Consider the following 12,398-nt stretch of genomic DNA (forward strand, 5'->3'; position numbering starts at 1 on the left):
GCTGAACCCCACCGGACCAGTTTCTCCTCTCCAGGCTGCACCCCCTACCCCGGTTCAGCTATCCACTTAATCAGTGACAGCCCTTTGTGACAAAGTCAGATAAAAATGGCTAAGGATGCCTCAAGCAAGACAGCCACAAGTCAGGTACTGGTCCCGGCGCTCGAGAACAATCCCCCCCGCCCCCAGACTCGCTGAGGGATTCGCTGCAGGGAGGGGGGGAACGGGAAGGGCCTGCAGGGCGGTGTGCCTAGAGGGGTGGGCGACAGGAGGCCAGCCCAGCGGGGCGGGGCAGCAGGACGGAAAGGAAGGGTGAGGGGTGAAACCTCAGAGAGGACACAGGGGTGAGGCGGGGTGGGGGACAAACTGCGGGCCATTTTCAGGGAATGAGAGCTCTGTATGAACCACGGCAGGGTTTTGAGCAGAGGAATGCTGGGATCTGTTCACCAGGTTGGGACCTGGCGAGAGACCGAGAACTGTGAAACTCTCAGGGGTCAGGGTGACACCCAAGTGCAAATGTCCGGGCCCTCCTGAGGGTGCTCCGCAGAGCCACCAGGGCGACCTCAAGTGCCCTAAATGTAAGGCGAATTCGATCCAGGCACTTCCCCGTTTGAAAACCGGGGTGCTTCCTGCTGTGGGTCAGTCCGGATCCTGTAGTGAGAGGCACAGAGCGCCTCCCAGTCTGGCCCGGGCCTCCTTGTGCGGCCTCCCCGGCGGCCTCGCCCCGCGCCCTCCCTCACGTGCCGTCCTGCTGCCTGGGCGCCGGGCTTTAAATACTAACGGCATCCCCAGTCCGCGGGTCTAACCCTTCTGAGAAGTCTCCCTGCCCCCCACCCCCACCCCCAGGTCCCTTCCAGGCAGCACCGACCTCTTTCTTCCCAGGGCCAGGCTCTGTAGTGGACCGACCAGGGGCCTCAGAATCAGAATTAGGTTGGGGCGCCTGAGTCACTTAGTCAGCTGAGCGTCGAACTTCAGCTCAGGTCGCGATCTCTCAGTTCGTGGGTTCGAGCCCCGCGTCGGGCTCCGGGCTGACCGCTCAGAGCCTGGAGCCCGCTTCGGATTCCGTGTCTCCTTCTCTGTCTGCCCCTCCTCCGCTCATGCTCTGGCTCTCTCTCTCTCTCTCTCTCTCAAAAACAAATAAAAAAAAAAAAAAAAGAATCAGAATGAGTTAAAAGCTAAGCACTCAGCATGTTGTTTCAACTCAGCTTCTCACCAAGGTTGTGGGGCCTGTTTGATCGAATTCATGCCAAGATTAAATAAGATAACATGAGTAACCAGGAAATAGAGGACCAGGCACACAGTAGGTCTTAAAACAGTGTTCCCCTGCAGACCTCAAGCCCCTGTGGGGCACATGATAGGTTTATGTCCTATTCGTATTACAGATGTCCCATCACTGGCTGGTCCCTGGCCCACAAAAGGCGCTTGATAGACATTGACCTGAATGTCCTGCCCCTGCCTTCCAGAACCCTGTGTGCAGCAGCCGTGTCCAGGGTAAGACGGGGATTCTAAAGTGGCCCTCGGGGCCCCTACCACAGCAGTCACTTGCCCTCAGCGGCAGGGAGCCCTTACTGTGCGTCTCTAGGGAACATTCATCGATCGTCTCCACGAATATTTTCCTCATCGCTCTCTAGAACTTCTGTCACCGCCTGCCACCCTCACTGCCTGCTCAGCTGTCCTCCCACTGCTCGGCCTCGTTTGTTCTGTCTGCCTCCACCATTTCTCACCACCCGCCACATGGCTCTTCCTCACGGACCCCGAGCTCGGACTTCACCACTGTCCACAGGCCTCACCAGGGCAACCGGGGCCCTCGGGGTGGCCAAACACCCCTCCAACTGGCACCCTGCCCTCGGCTCCCTGCGAGCCCAGCACTGCTCTGAAGGAGACGCACGGCACTGAGAACCTTCCAGAACATTCACGCTGCCAGCGACCTACAACCAGCCACGCGTGGGTCGAGCCGGTGGTGATCTTCCAAATACAACGTGAGCGTGTATGCTTAACCCTAGGGCGTTGGCAGACTTGTAGCACGGGTCCAGAAGAAGGTATTTTCACCCATTTTTTCCAACCTCTTCTGGGATCAGATGAGGCAGCCCCCAGTGCGAAGGATGGAGCGCGGGCTCTGGAGTCCCACGGAGACACGTTTGGGTCCCAGCGCCGCATCTCCTCGTGGTGTCTTACCTGCTCCGTAAGTTCTAACATCTCCGTTTCCTCATTTGTAAACTGAGGTCGCAAGCGCCTATCCCACAGGGCTAGTACTCGGTGACATTTGTATCTGTCACCTGTGAGGGTATAATAAATCAGCCCCAAACTCAGTGGCTTAAGACAGCAACAGTTGTTCGTTAGCGCTCACGCGTCGTGTGGGTCAGGAACGTGAGAGTGGGCGAGCTGACCTAGAGTCTCTCGTGAGATCGAGGTCAGCTGCTGGCCTGAGCTGGGTTCCTTCCTCGCTCACACGCCAGGCACCAGCCGGGGCCAGGCCCCTCCAGGATCACCGGGTTTCCTCCACGATGGATCAGGAGTCCCAAGGCACATGCCCTGAGAGGGAGAAAGAGGTATCAGCTCGACTAGCCTGGCCCCGACGGTCACACAGCATCACTTCCACCGCCTTCTAGTTGTGAGAAGCACGTCACTACTGGGCGCCTGGGTGGCTCAGTTGGTTGAGCCTCTGACTCTTGGTTGGTTCAGCTCGAGCCGCGATCTTCAGGTTGGTGATCCCGAGGCCCTGCCTGGGGCTCTACGCCGACAGTGCGGAGCCTGCTCGGGATTCTCCCTCTCCCTCTCTCTCTCCGCCCCTCCCCTGCTCGCGTGCTCTGTTTCTCTCTCTCAAAAATAAGTAAATGAACTTAAAGAGACGCACACCACCACCAATGCCAGCCCAGAATGAAGGGAAATGAATTAGACCCTTCCTTTTCAGGAAGGAGTGTCGAGAACTTGCCGACATGCTTCAAAAGCCCCGTAGCACGTGGGACGCCCACTCGTCCGTGAGCAGTGGCACTGGTTTTTGGCCTGATGACTTAAAAACATAAAACCGAAGACTGTCTCTGCCCCACCCTTCTCGTCCTCACCCCATGAAGACATCCGTCCTGTGAGGAGGTAAAGTCACTCGTCCGGCGAGGCAAGAGTTAAGAGGAAGAATGAGAAGAAAATGCAGAAATAGAAATTGTCGACACGTATTCATTGCTGGTTCCACACCAAGCCCTGGGTTAGGTGATTTATCGACATCATCTCTGTGAGTCCTCAGGACGACCCCCTGGGTTTCCATCGTTGGCCTCTTCTACGATAAGGAGGAGAACGCTACGGCCCACCGATGTTGCCGGAATTGTCTGGGGCCCCACGGCCGGTAAAGGCACAGCAGGGGCGGGGCCCAGCTCAACTGAGCCCCGGGCCTGCGTGTCCCACGCTGTGCCCCCTGCCTAGATAGTGTCAGCTGAGATCAGCAGCCGAGAGGCTTTAGCTTAAGTGTTGCCTCCCCTGGTGGCTATAATTTGAGAAGTAAGGTATCTGAAGGACCAGGTGGAGTAGAACCCGAGAATTTAAGAGGTTCTTGGACCCAGGAGGAGGGAGGCCAGGCTGTTGCTGATGGAGAGAGAGAGGGCAGAGGCTATAGAGGCCCCACACAGCCAGCCAGGGAGCAGGGGGCTGGCGCGGAGGGCCCACGGACGGTCCCTAACGAGAGTACCTCGCACCGCCCTGGGCCAGCTCAGCTACCTCAGCGGTGCCCCCCAAACGCCTCTCACCAGGAGAAAGTCAGGGGCTTCCCTACTTTTCCTCCACGACGTGGAAACCACTCCCTGTGAGGACAGGCATCCTGAAAAATGTGCTGGGGTAGTTGAACAGGAAGAGGCCACCCAGGAGGGATGGAAATTCAGTCCTCCCGGCCAAGCCCTGGGGGACGGGCTAAGGAGACGGAGCTCATCCGGGCCACCAGAGCCTCGCCTGGCCGCGACCAGAGGCCCAGGCCCGAGAAGTCCTCGCACGGTCAAGATCCCGTGTCCTGGAGCAGCACCTCGCGTGGGCCAGCCACCCTCCGTCCACACCGCGCCCCCTCCGGCAGCTTCTACCTGGAGCTGGGCTCTGTTGCTGGGGCTCCAGGACCCTGCCCCGGGTGCTGCTCCCCATTCCTGCCGTCCGAACTCTCTACGGCTCGGTGGCCCCCAGAGCACTTTCTCCTTCCTACTGCGGTATGGCCTTCAAGGCATCCCTCACTCAGTCTCTTCAAAGTCAGCCATTCCGAACACGCGTGCCAGACTCGGCTCTCGGCACCGGGGATCCTGCAGGGGACAAGAGGGGCCAAGTCCCCGGCTTCCCTGAGCCGAGGTTCTGGGGGCCTTCACAAAAAGAGGGTTCAGACTTGACCACACGGGGTTGGGGGGGGGGGGCGGTGCACGCAGAAGAACCTACCCGTTTGCCCTCGTGCATCAAATTGAAACTGCAGCCTGCCAGGGTGGATGACACGCGTTGGGTGTGAGACACTGTCCCCGGCGGCGTTGAGCAATGGCTTGGGGCAAGTCGCTTGGCTCTCAGCTGCGATGACTCAGGAGTCACCTCTGCAGCCTGGGAATTCACCTCCACAGACCTTATCTGAGGCAGGAATGTGGTCTGGGCTCGGCTGCTGTCCCCACCACCTGCCTGGGTTTTCCAGGCTGAGGAAGAGAGGGAGAGAAAGTTGCCACATCTCCCCAGAGTACTTCCTCCTGCTCGGACCTCCTCCACGTTTGCAACGATAACAACAACAATAAGCCCGTGAGCTGTCGCAAGTTCTGCCCACACACCTCCCTCGGGAGGTAGATGTCCTACCTGCTGGCATCATGTGGGGCACCTTGTATTATTACCTCGTGTGGGACATTCTCAGGGTGGGGGGAGCTAGATAATGTAACCGGTAAGTCGGTAAAATGGGAGCTGTACTGGAAGAAAAATATACTGGAGGAAAGCGAATGAGAATTTCGCGTGAATTCCACAGCTAAAGACGCAGGAAATCAAATAAATGGCAGCTGGCCGGCCGGCAGCTTTAGGAGATAATCTTACAGGAGAGGTACTTTCCCTCTCCTCTCCTCGGCCCTACTCTGGGGGCTGGCGACAAAAGCTCTGATGTGAGGGGCGCCTGGGTGGCTCGGCGGGTTAAGCGTCCGACTTCGCCTCAGGTCATGATCTCACGGCTCACGAGTTCGAGCCCAGGGCTCGGACAGCACAGAGTCCACTTTGGATCCTTGTTCCCACTCCACCCCTCTTAGAAGCTCTGCTCTGAGACATATTCTCTGTGGCTGCCTTTGCTCCAGGAAGGGATACGTTGGGGCCAAGGAGGCAGCTTCATTCAGCCGCTCGCGGGCCTTCATAACAGCAAACCCAGCCAGACGTGGCCCCGAGCGACAGGGACCAAGTATTCTCGCGCGCGCGGTAAGAGTTTCCAAAGCGGTGAAGTTCCAAGATCACGTAAATGAGCAGCTTAAAAATGTCATCATGGGCCCAGGTGCTCCCCATGTTCTCTCTCCACCATCCCCAGCTCGTAGGCATTTGTTCTCGTGCTGTCCAGATGGCCACCTCAGTTGCGAGCATCGGATACTCAACTGGCGCAAGGACACGGGGAGGCATCCCCGTTAACAACAAGAAAAACTTACCTGGCGGGTTCCCCTACCCTAGCAGATGTCCCCTCATATCACACTGGACAGAACTGTGGCGCAGAATTACAGGCAAAAGGACCGGAAGTACTGTGACTAGATTCTCCCACCGCCTGGGGTTAGGTAGGGACCTGTCCTCCCCTGAGAGAATGCCGACCCACACCCGAATCCAGTCCGTTCTGTCGGCAAGGCAGAATGTGGCTCGTGGCTGTCGGCAGGGAGGCACCCAGCAGTGCCAGTAACTCAGCACTCCTGCCTTCCCTCAGCCCTGGCACGGATAGCCCCGTGGGAAAAGGGAGATGATTAATCGGGGAAAAATAAATGTCAACTGGTTGTCCATTTCCGACCTGAGTTTCATTACGTTCTGTTTCTAATCACGTAATTTCTGCAACGCTTCATCAGGCAGGTCCAGCAGACAGCTTTCCAAACCCCGCATGTTTTGTCAGCTTGGAAGAAAAAGAACAAGCCAAGGTCAGCTGAAGCCTGACCTTTCCCTCCGAGCAGGTTATGGATGTGTCTACCTACTGAGGGCCTGTGTCATGTGTGTGTACCCAGAGTCACTTAGGAGAGGCGTCGGAAGCACAGTGCTGGAAAGCTGGGTCTCATCACTCGTCCCCTCTCCGGATGTGACACATCTCATTGCGCAGATAAATGACAAAAGAGCAGAGGAGGCGCTTGACCGAGGTCAGAGAGCCAGTGGCAAAAACAAGATGGCAGCCTCCTGGGATGCCGTCCACCTGTCTGCACAAAACCTCGGGGCTCCAGCTCGGGCCCACCTGACCAAAGAGCCGTCTCACAATTCAATCAATACCTACAAATAACCAGAGTCCCATGGATACCACAGACCACAAAAATAAGATGGGACAAGATGGGATGATGGGAACGAGGGGTCTGGAGTGAGTTTCCTGAAGCACTGGCCTTCCTCAAAACGCACAGAAAGTGAGCATACCTCCCCTTGGAGTTGAATAAAACTGGAGCGAGCTCATCTTCTGTAGCTTCTACAGATAAGTTGCGGGACCCTGGAGGCAAAAGCGAAAAGAGCAGTTAGCGATACAGTTAAAAATAGATAGGATGCTCGACTGTTCCTGGTTCGCACAGGCTCCGAGAACTTCCTTTTGGACGCTCTCCCCTTCTTCCTGTCAGACACGTTAAGATGCTCCCCTATCACACGTCAAAAACAACCGTACAACATGGTAACAGTCGCATTGTGTTACAGTCGACTAACTGGAGGAAACATTGTGTTTTAATTTACTTAAATATGAATGTTCTTTTTTCCATATTGCAGTTTTGAGTTTACCCGTGTCCCGCATCTCAACCATTTTAAGAGACCCTTCGAAAGCTCCAAGCCCAAGGCTCTATGCCGTCAGCAGTGGGTGGTTAGAGTGAGAATCTATAGATGTGTTGATCACCTAATTCCACACAGAGGGAGCCATGAGAGTTGGGTTGAGGAAGGGGACTATCACACCAGTCACCTACCTTAGCACCTCGTCTAATAGGACCAGGTCACATCCGTGTAGTACTTTGTCCCTTTCCCAGATCTTCCGTGTACCTTATTTCGTTTCATTCTCTTCAACAGCCCCGTATATAGACGCTAAATCTGTTTTAGTGATAAGGGAGCTTGGATTCAAAGAGGTGAACTTGTTTCAGATCACATGACTAGTAAGGAATTGCTTACTATATTCTAAGGAATTACTTATTGGTAAGTAAGTCATTCAAAGGAATTACGGAATGGTCTTAACACCCCAATACCTGGGCACCTTGGACCATGACTTCACTTCCTTGTTGACAACCAGCTCCTGAGTTTTCTCCTTCCTGACGGGGAAGGGGAAGAATTAGACGGCCCCACTTGTCTTAGAAGCATGGGACCCTAGCTGCTCTTGGTGGAACGCCATTCTGTCCAATAAAATAGAGCCCGTCAGAAAGATCTCAACCGTCGTTAACACGTTATTTCTCTTTGGTCTGGTTTTCTCTATGGTGAGCACCAGAAGGGTTGGCATTGTGGGTGGTGTGGGAACCTGGAAGTAAGACCTGAGCCCTTTGGCCGACACCGCACTGGAGCGGGAAGCCTAAGGGAGAGAGGCTTCAGGTAGCCGCAGGTCTGCCACGCGATTAAGGGAGATCCCCAACGTAAGCCAAAAAGCACCCTCTTCTGGGCGGCGTCGTCAACATGCCACGATGGGAATGGTCGGAAACACAACAAGTCAACACTTTGACCCGAGACCTGACCCCCCCGGGAAGAAGGAAGCAGTTTGAGAGTGCTGATTAAGAGAGCGTTTGAGGCAATCAACCTGTCTTGTGTCACGGCTATGCTAACTCCTGAGAATTTAAGGCCTGTTGTCTGTGACCATGCCCCGGCACGAAACAGATGCCAGCACATGCCTGTGGAACGAAGCCCTAAAATCACAGGGGAGGAAGGCAGGGCCTTCTCCCGTCCGTCAGTCCTGCCTCCAGATTCCACTATTACCCACTGATACTGGGAAAGTATTTGTGAGACAGCGGTATTCTGGAACATACCATTGGCTTGTTTTGTTTTGTTTTTTTCTTTTTTTTTTTTTTTAACTAAAAGCAAGGCCAAAGCCTGAGGGGCCTCACACAGGATGCCTGGGATCTTTCTGACGGGCTCTATTTTATTGGACAAAATGGCATTCCACCAGGAGGGCCTGGGGCCTCTTGCTTCCGGGATAAGTGGGATCACCTAGTTGGAGTGAGACATCACTGGCTGGAGTTCATTGGGTCCAACTTGCTCATTTGAACAGAATAAGATCAAATGTCTCTCTCAAGGTGACAGGCCCAGACTCTGAACTCTAACGCGCCGGCCTACAACCTCAGAAGCACCCAAGTTTTCTCTACACGGGCTTTGTGCGGCCTTGTTCTTCTGCCTCTTCCGCGGTTGGTATGACGTTGGGGAAAGGCCTCCACCCCTACAAAGAAACTGAAAGCTTGGGAAAGGACCATGACAGCCAGGGTCCCCGGCGTTTGCACAAGTGTGATGCCAACGATAGAAACATAGGATGGGCACGGACAGGCCATCCCCGTCGGCCGCTCTATTCCTGGGGTCCTGGAACAATCCGGTGGGGAGGAGAATCTCCATATTCTCGCTCACCTGTTTGCCTGGCCAAGCCTTGCTAACGGTTCACAAACTCTTCTGTGTCCTCAGCCCTTGGCCACTTTGCATGCAGTGCGATATGTCAGACAAAGGCCAGCGGGGAGGGTATCCACATCGTGGCTGATTGTTCGAAGGCGCTCTTTCTGCCATCCCCAATATCCTACTGTTTAAAGTCCTTGAGGACAGGGAGCACTTCACACGCTTTTGCAGCCACCACGGCATCCTTCGTGGTGCTGGGCATGGAGTAGAAGCTCAGTGAATACATGTTTACTTTGAGTCACTCTGGCTGAGCCTCCAGAGGCCGGTTCAATGGAAGATGAGTCATATCTGAAGGTTTCACAATCACTCCCATCAGAACTTCCTTTGAAAACATTCTTCAAGTTCTCCTTTGAAGGCTATTTGAATATATTAATAGTGCTAATCCTGAGATCCTAACTCCCACGCTGGACACAGTAGAATTCAGAGCAGGCACCACTCTTTCAAAAGCTCCGAGGTTTCAGAGGAAACCAAATACTCGTCCCTTCTTCCTTTTCAAGGACCCGGTCCTCCCTTCACCCTGGAAGTGATGGCACCGAGTTTCTGAGACGGGGAGGAGGAGTTGTCCCTATGCGTTGTCCCCCCCGTGACTTCTCACCTCACTTGGAATAAAATCCAAAACCTTTCCTACGCTCCTGATCACTTCTCCAATCTTACTTCCTGTTTCTCTCCTTCCCCCACCCAGTCCCCGCCCCCCCCCCCCCCCCCATAGTCCAGCCACAGGATTTATCTTAATTTCTTAAACACACGGGTCTCTTCGAAGAAGTCTCCCTGCCTGGAAAGTTTTTCCAGGACTGATTCCACAGCCCTCAGGTCTTGTTTTGAATGTGACCTCCTTCCTTGAACACAGAAATATAGGAAGCTCGCCCCTCACCCTCTGTCTCCTTTGTATTATCTATGTTTTATCCTTGAAGCACTTACTTGGATTTGTAATTGAGTATTTGGTTGCCTTCTTGGCCTCCCTCAGTAGCCTGGAAACCCCTGAGAACACAGGCCACGTTAATTTTGTTTCTGACTATGTCTCTAACGCCAGCACCGAGCTTGACTCCAGGGAGGACCTCAATAAACCCTTGTTGAATGAATGAATGAATACTTTAAGAGAAATTTATCCCTTGCTCTCTGGCTCTCCGTCCTATTTTTTTTTCTTTTCTTTTTTTTTTTTTTTAACCTCAGATCCCTCCTGGACGCCAAGAATCATTTTTTTTTTTCCAATCAGGGGACTCTAAGACCTCGAGGGGTACAGATAACTTAGGTTGGGGGCGGGGGAGGGAGGGAATTAATTCCAATCAGCAGAATACGGTATGAAATGTACCACGAATGAAGAAAAATGTACAGACTACAGATCAGGAGTCAGGGCGAGCTCAAGAGCCCCGTTTCTGGGGCAGAAATATGTCCTTACAACCTAAAGAAACTACTCGTTTTAGACCTACCCGGGTCTTAGTAGGTGACAGATCATAACTTCTATCAAACGTAGGTCACGTGGGGAAACTGTGGGAAAACTGTTTCCTTCTCTACCCATAGAACACTTCTGTACTCCAAAGGTATCGGGGCTTTTCCCCACAACCAAGCGATTCTCCAACAGCAGCTGGGTGTCCTACAACTGAACCCGATTCTGACACTATTTCCCTAGAGACACCATCAGATCCCACAGGCGAAGGCCTCATCCCCGCAGAACTGCTCCCCCTACAGATGCCGGTCTCGGGTCCCACGTTGTCCCTTGTACCCTGGCCAGCTATAAACCGGAGAGTCCCGTGACCCTCCCACCCCCGAGTCTGATCATTTGCTACAACGGCTGACAAGCGCTCAACGCAAACCAGCAAACAAACAAACAAAACAGTTTACGATGACTCATTAGAAAGGGTATCGAAAGATGGCTTGCATCTTCTGAGATGTGTAAGCTGAGCACCCAATTTACCCCCGCTTCCATTGTAGCTTTCCATGGGATCCATGGGTTCCAGGTGTCCCGGAACCACACGTCCTCAACAGACCTCAGCTCAGCTCGGTGCGTGTGGATAGAAGAAAGCTGGCTCAGCACGGTTTTCCCCGAGTGCTCCGTTTTCCATAGTACCAGGCACAACTATCTGCTGCACCATCACTGGGGCTCTGTGGTTCCCGGTGGTGCCGGGGGGAATGTGCAGGCAATTTAACCTACTTGTCCCGTCGTTGGCTAGCGGTCTACTTGTGACTGAATCTCCCCTGCCTGAGAGCCTAGTTCTCCCGTAGGCAGATTTATTGCAGGTTAAGACTGATAAGTAGCTACATCCTCCGTTCATGTCTCATACTAACCCTGTGATCTTGGGAAAGTTATCCTCTGGCTGGCTCCGTCTCCTCATCTGTAAAATGAGGATATTCGTATCTGCCTCACAGAGTGAACGATCATATGCGAAGCACGTAGCAATGCTTAATAATAATTAGTGCTCCAGAGAGGATAGTTGATGTGACCAATATTTCTGTACCGGTGTTTTAAAGTTAGCTCCTGGAAAAGCAGGAAATTGAACTCACGTTATTCCCGTGTCCCAGGGGCCAGGACTTGAACTCCCCTAGCAGGTACTGTCTGCACGGTTCAAATTCTGCTTTCTTGTCACCCCGTTGCTCGCTCTGACTCCCAGGGGGCAAATCACCCGCCACCAACCGAGCTGTGGTTTCTGCAATTACATCTCATTCACGGAGCACCAGGGTGGCTCGGTCAGTTAAGCGTCCGACTTCAGGCTCGGGGCGCGATCTCACGGTTTGTGAGTTCGGGCCCCGTGTCGGGTTCCGTGCCGACGGCTCGGAGCCTGGAGCCTGCTTCAGCATGTGCGTCTCCCTCTCCCTGTCCTTCTCCACTCGCACTCTGTCTCTCTCTGTGTGTCAAAAGTAAATAAACGTTAAAAAAAAAATAAGATCTCTCATTCGCTTTCGCATGCCCCGCACCATCTGGCTCAGGTTAGGTGCTTGGCAAATCTTCACGGCTTAAACTACGGCACCTTTTAATCCTGATAACAAGGAAATGGTACGGGTGTGTGTAGGAGTATCTGGAATGCGTGCATTTACACACCAGCGATGCCATCATTTAGCAGAGGGAGGAGACGTCAAATTAGCAGAGCACTAAGACTGGGGCTGACAGGCAAGAAGGCGCTAGACGTGCTTGCCTACGGGCTGGACTATATACCAGACTGTATGCTCCTTGGGGACGAAGACCGAGCTTCCTTCTTTCTCCGGCGCCTCGCACGGCGCCCGATGGGTCCCCTGTGCTCGATAAATGTCAGTTAAGTGGTGAATTCACTCACGTTTGAAATTCCAACTTGGGAAGCTCCCACTGCTTTCTAGTGTTGGATATAGTCTTATCAGCACGCCCCTGCCCCGGCATACAGAGCTCCTGCCCCCCTCCGTTCCCACCACCAGGTACTCTCCACCCTGGGGCTAGATCCTCACCTCGGTTCTGACTTGGCAAGATGAGGGTCATACCTGGAAATCATGTTTGTGCCAAAATAACCACAAACAGTTAACACGTGGCTGGCATCTCTCTTCCTGGTGTGCGGGAAGTACCTCTGCCTCCTGTCAGATGTGAGAAAACCCTTCTCTGCTACCCCTTGGACGTACTCTCTTTTTGAACCAGCTCAACCTCAGGAAATAGTTTTCCCACCGGTGCCAACTCTTTCGCGAGG

The 12,398-nt window shown here is 53.8% G+C and overlaps 1 long non-coding RNA gene across 2 annotated transcripts in view; it reads right to left on the bottom strand.

The window, feature by feature from the left end:
- Positions 1-12,398, bottom strand: part of LOC132685999 (uncharacterized) — a 45,618-nt gene that overhangs the window by 6,742 nt on the left and 26,478 nt on the right. Inside the window, exons 2-4 of one of the 2 annotated variants that reach the window (XR_009613389.3) lie at positions 7,359-7,502; positions 6,559-6,628; positions 866-6,055 (exon numbers count right to left, since the gene is read on the bottom strand). This is a non-coding gene — a long non-coding RNA (uncharacterized LOC132685999). The remainder of the gene's footprint in view (positions 1-865; positions 6,056-6,558; positions 6,629-7,358; positions 7,503-12,398) is intronic. The other variant, XR_009613390.3, reaches the window with a different exon arrangement.

The sequence above is a fragment of the Panthera onca genome, chromosome F1 (genome assembly GCF_046562875.1).
Source record: "Panthera onca isolate mPanOnc1 chromosome F1, mPanOnc1 haplotype 2, whole genome shotgun sequence".
In the NCBI taxonomy this organism is placed as follows: Eukaryota; Metazoa; Chordata; class Mammalia; order Carnivora; family Felidae; genus Panthera; species Panthera onca.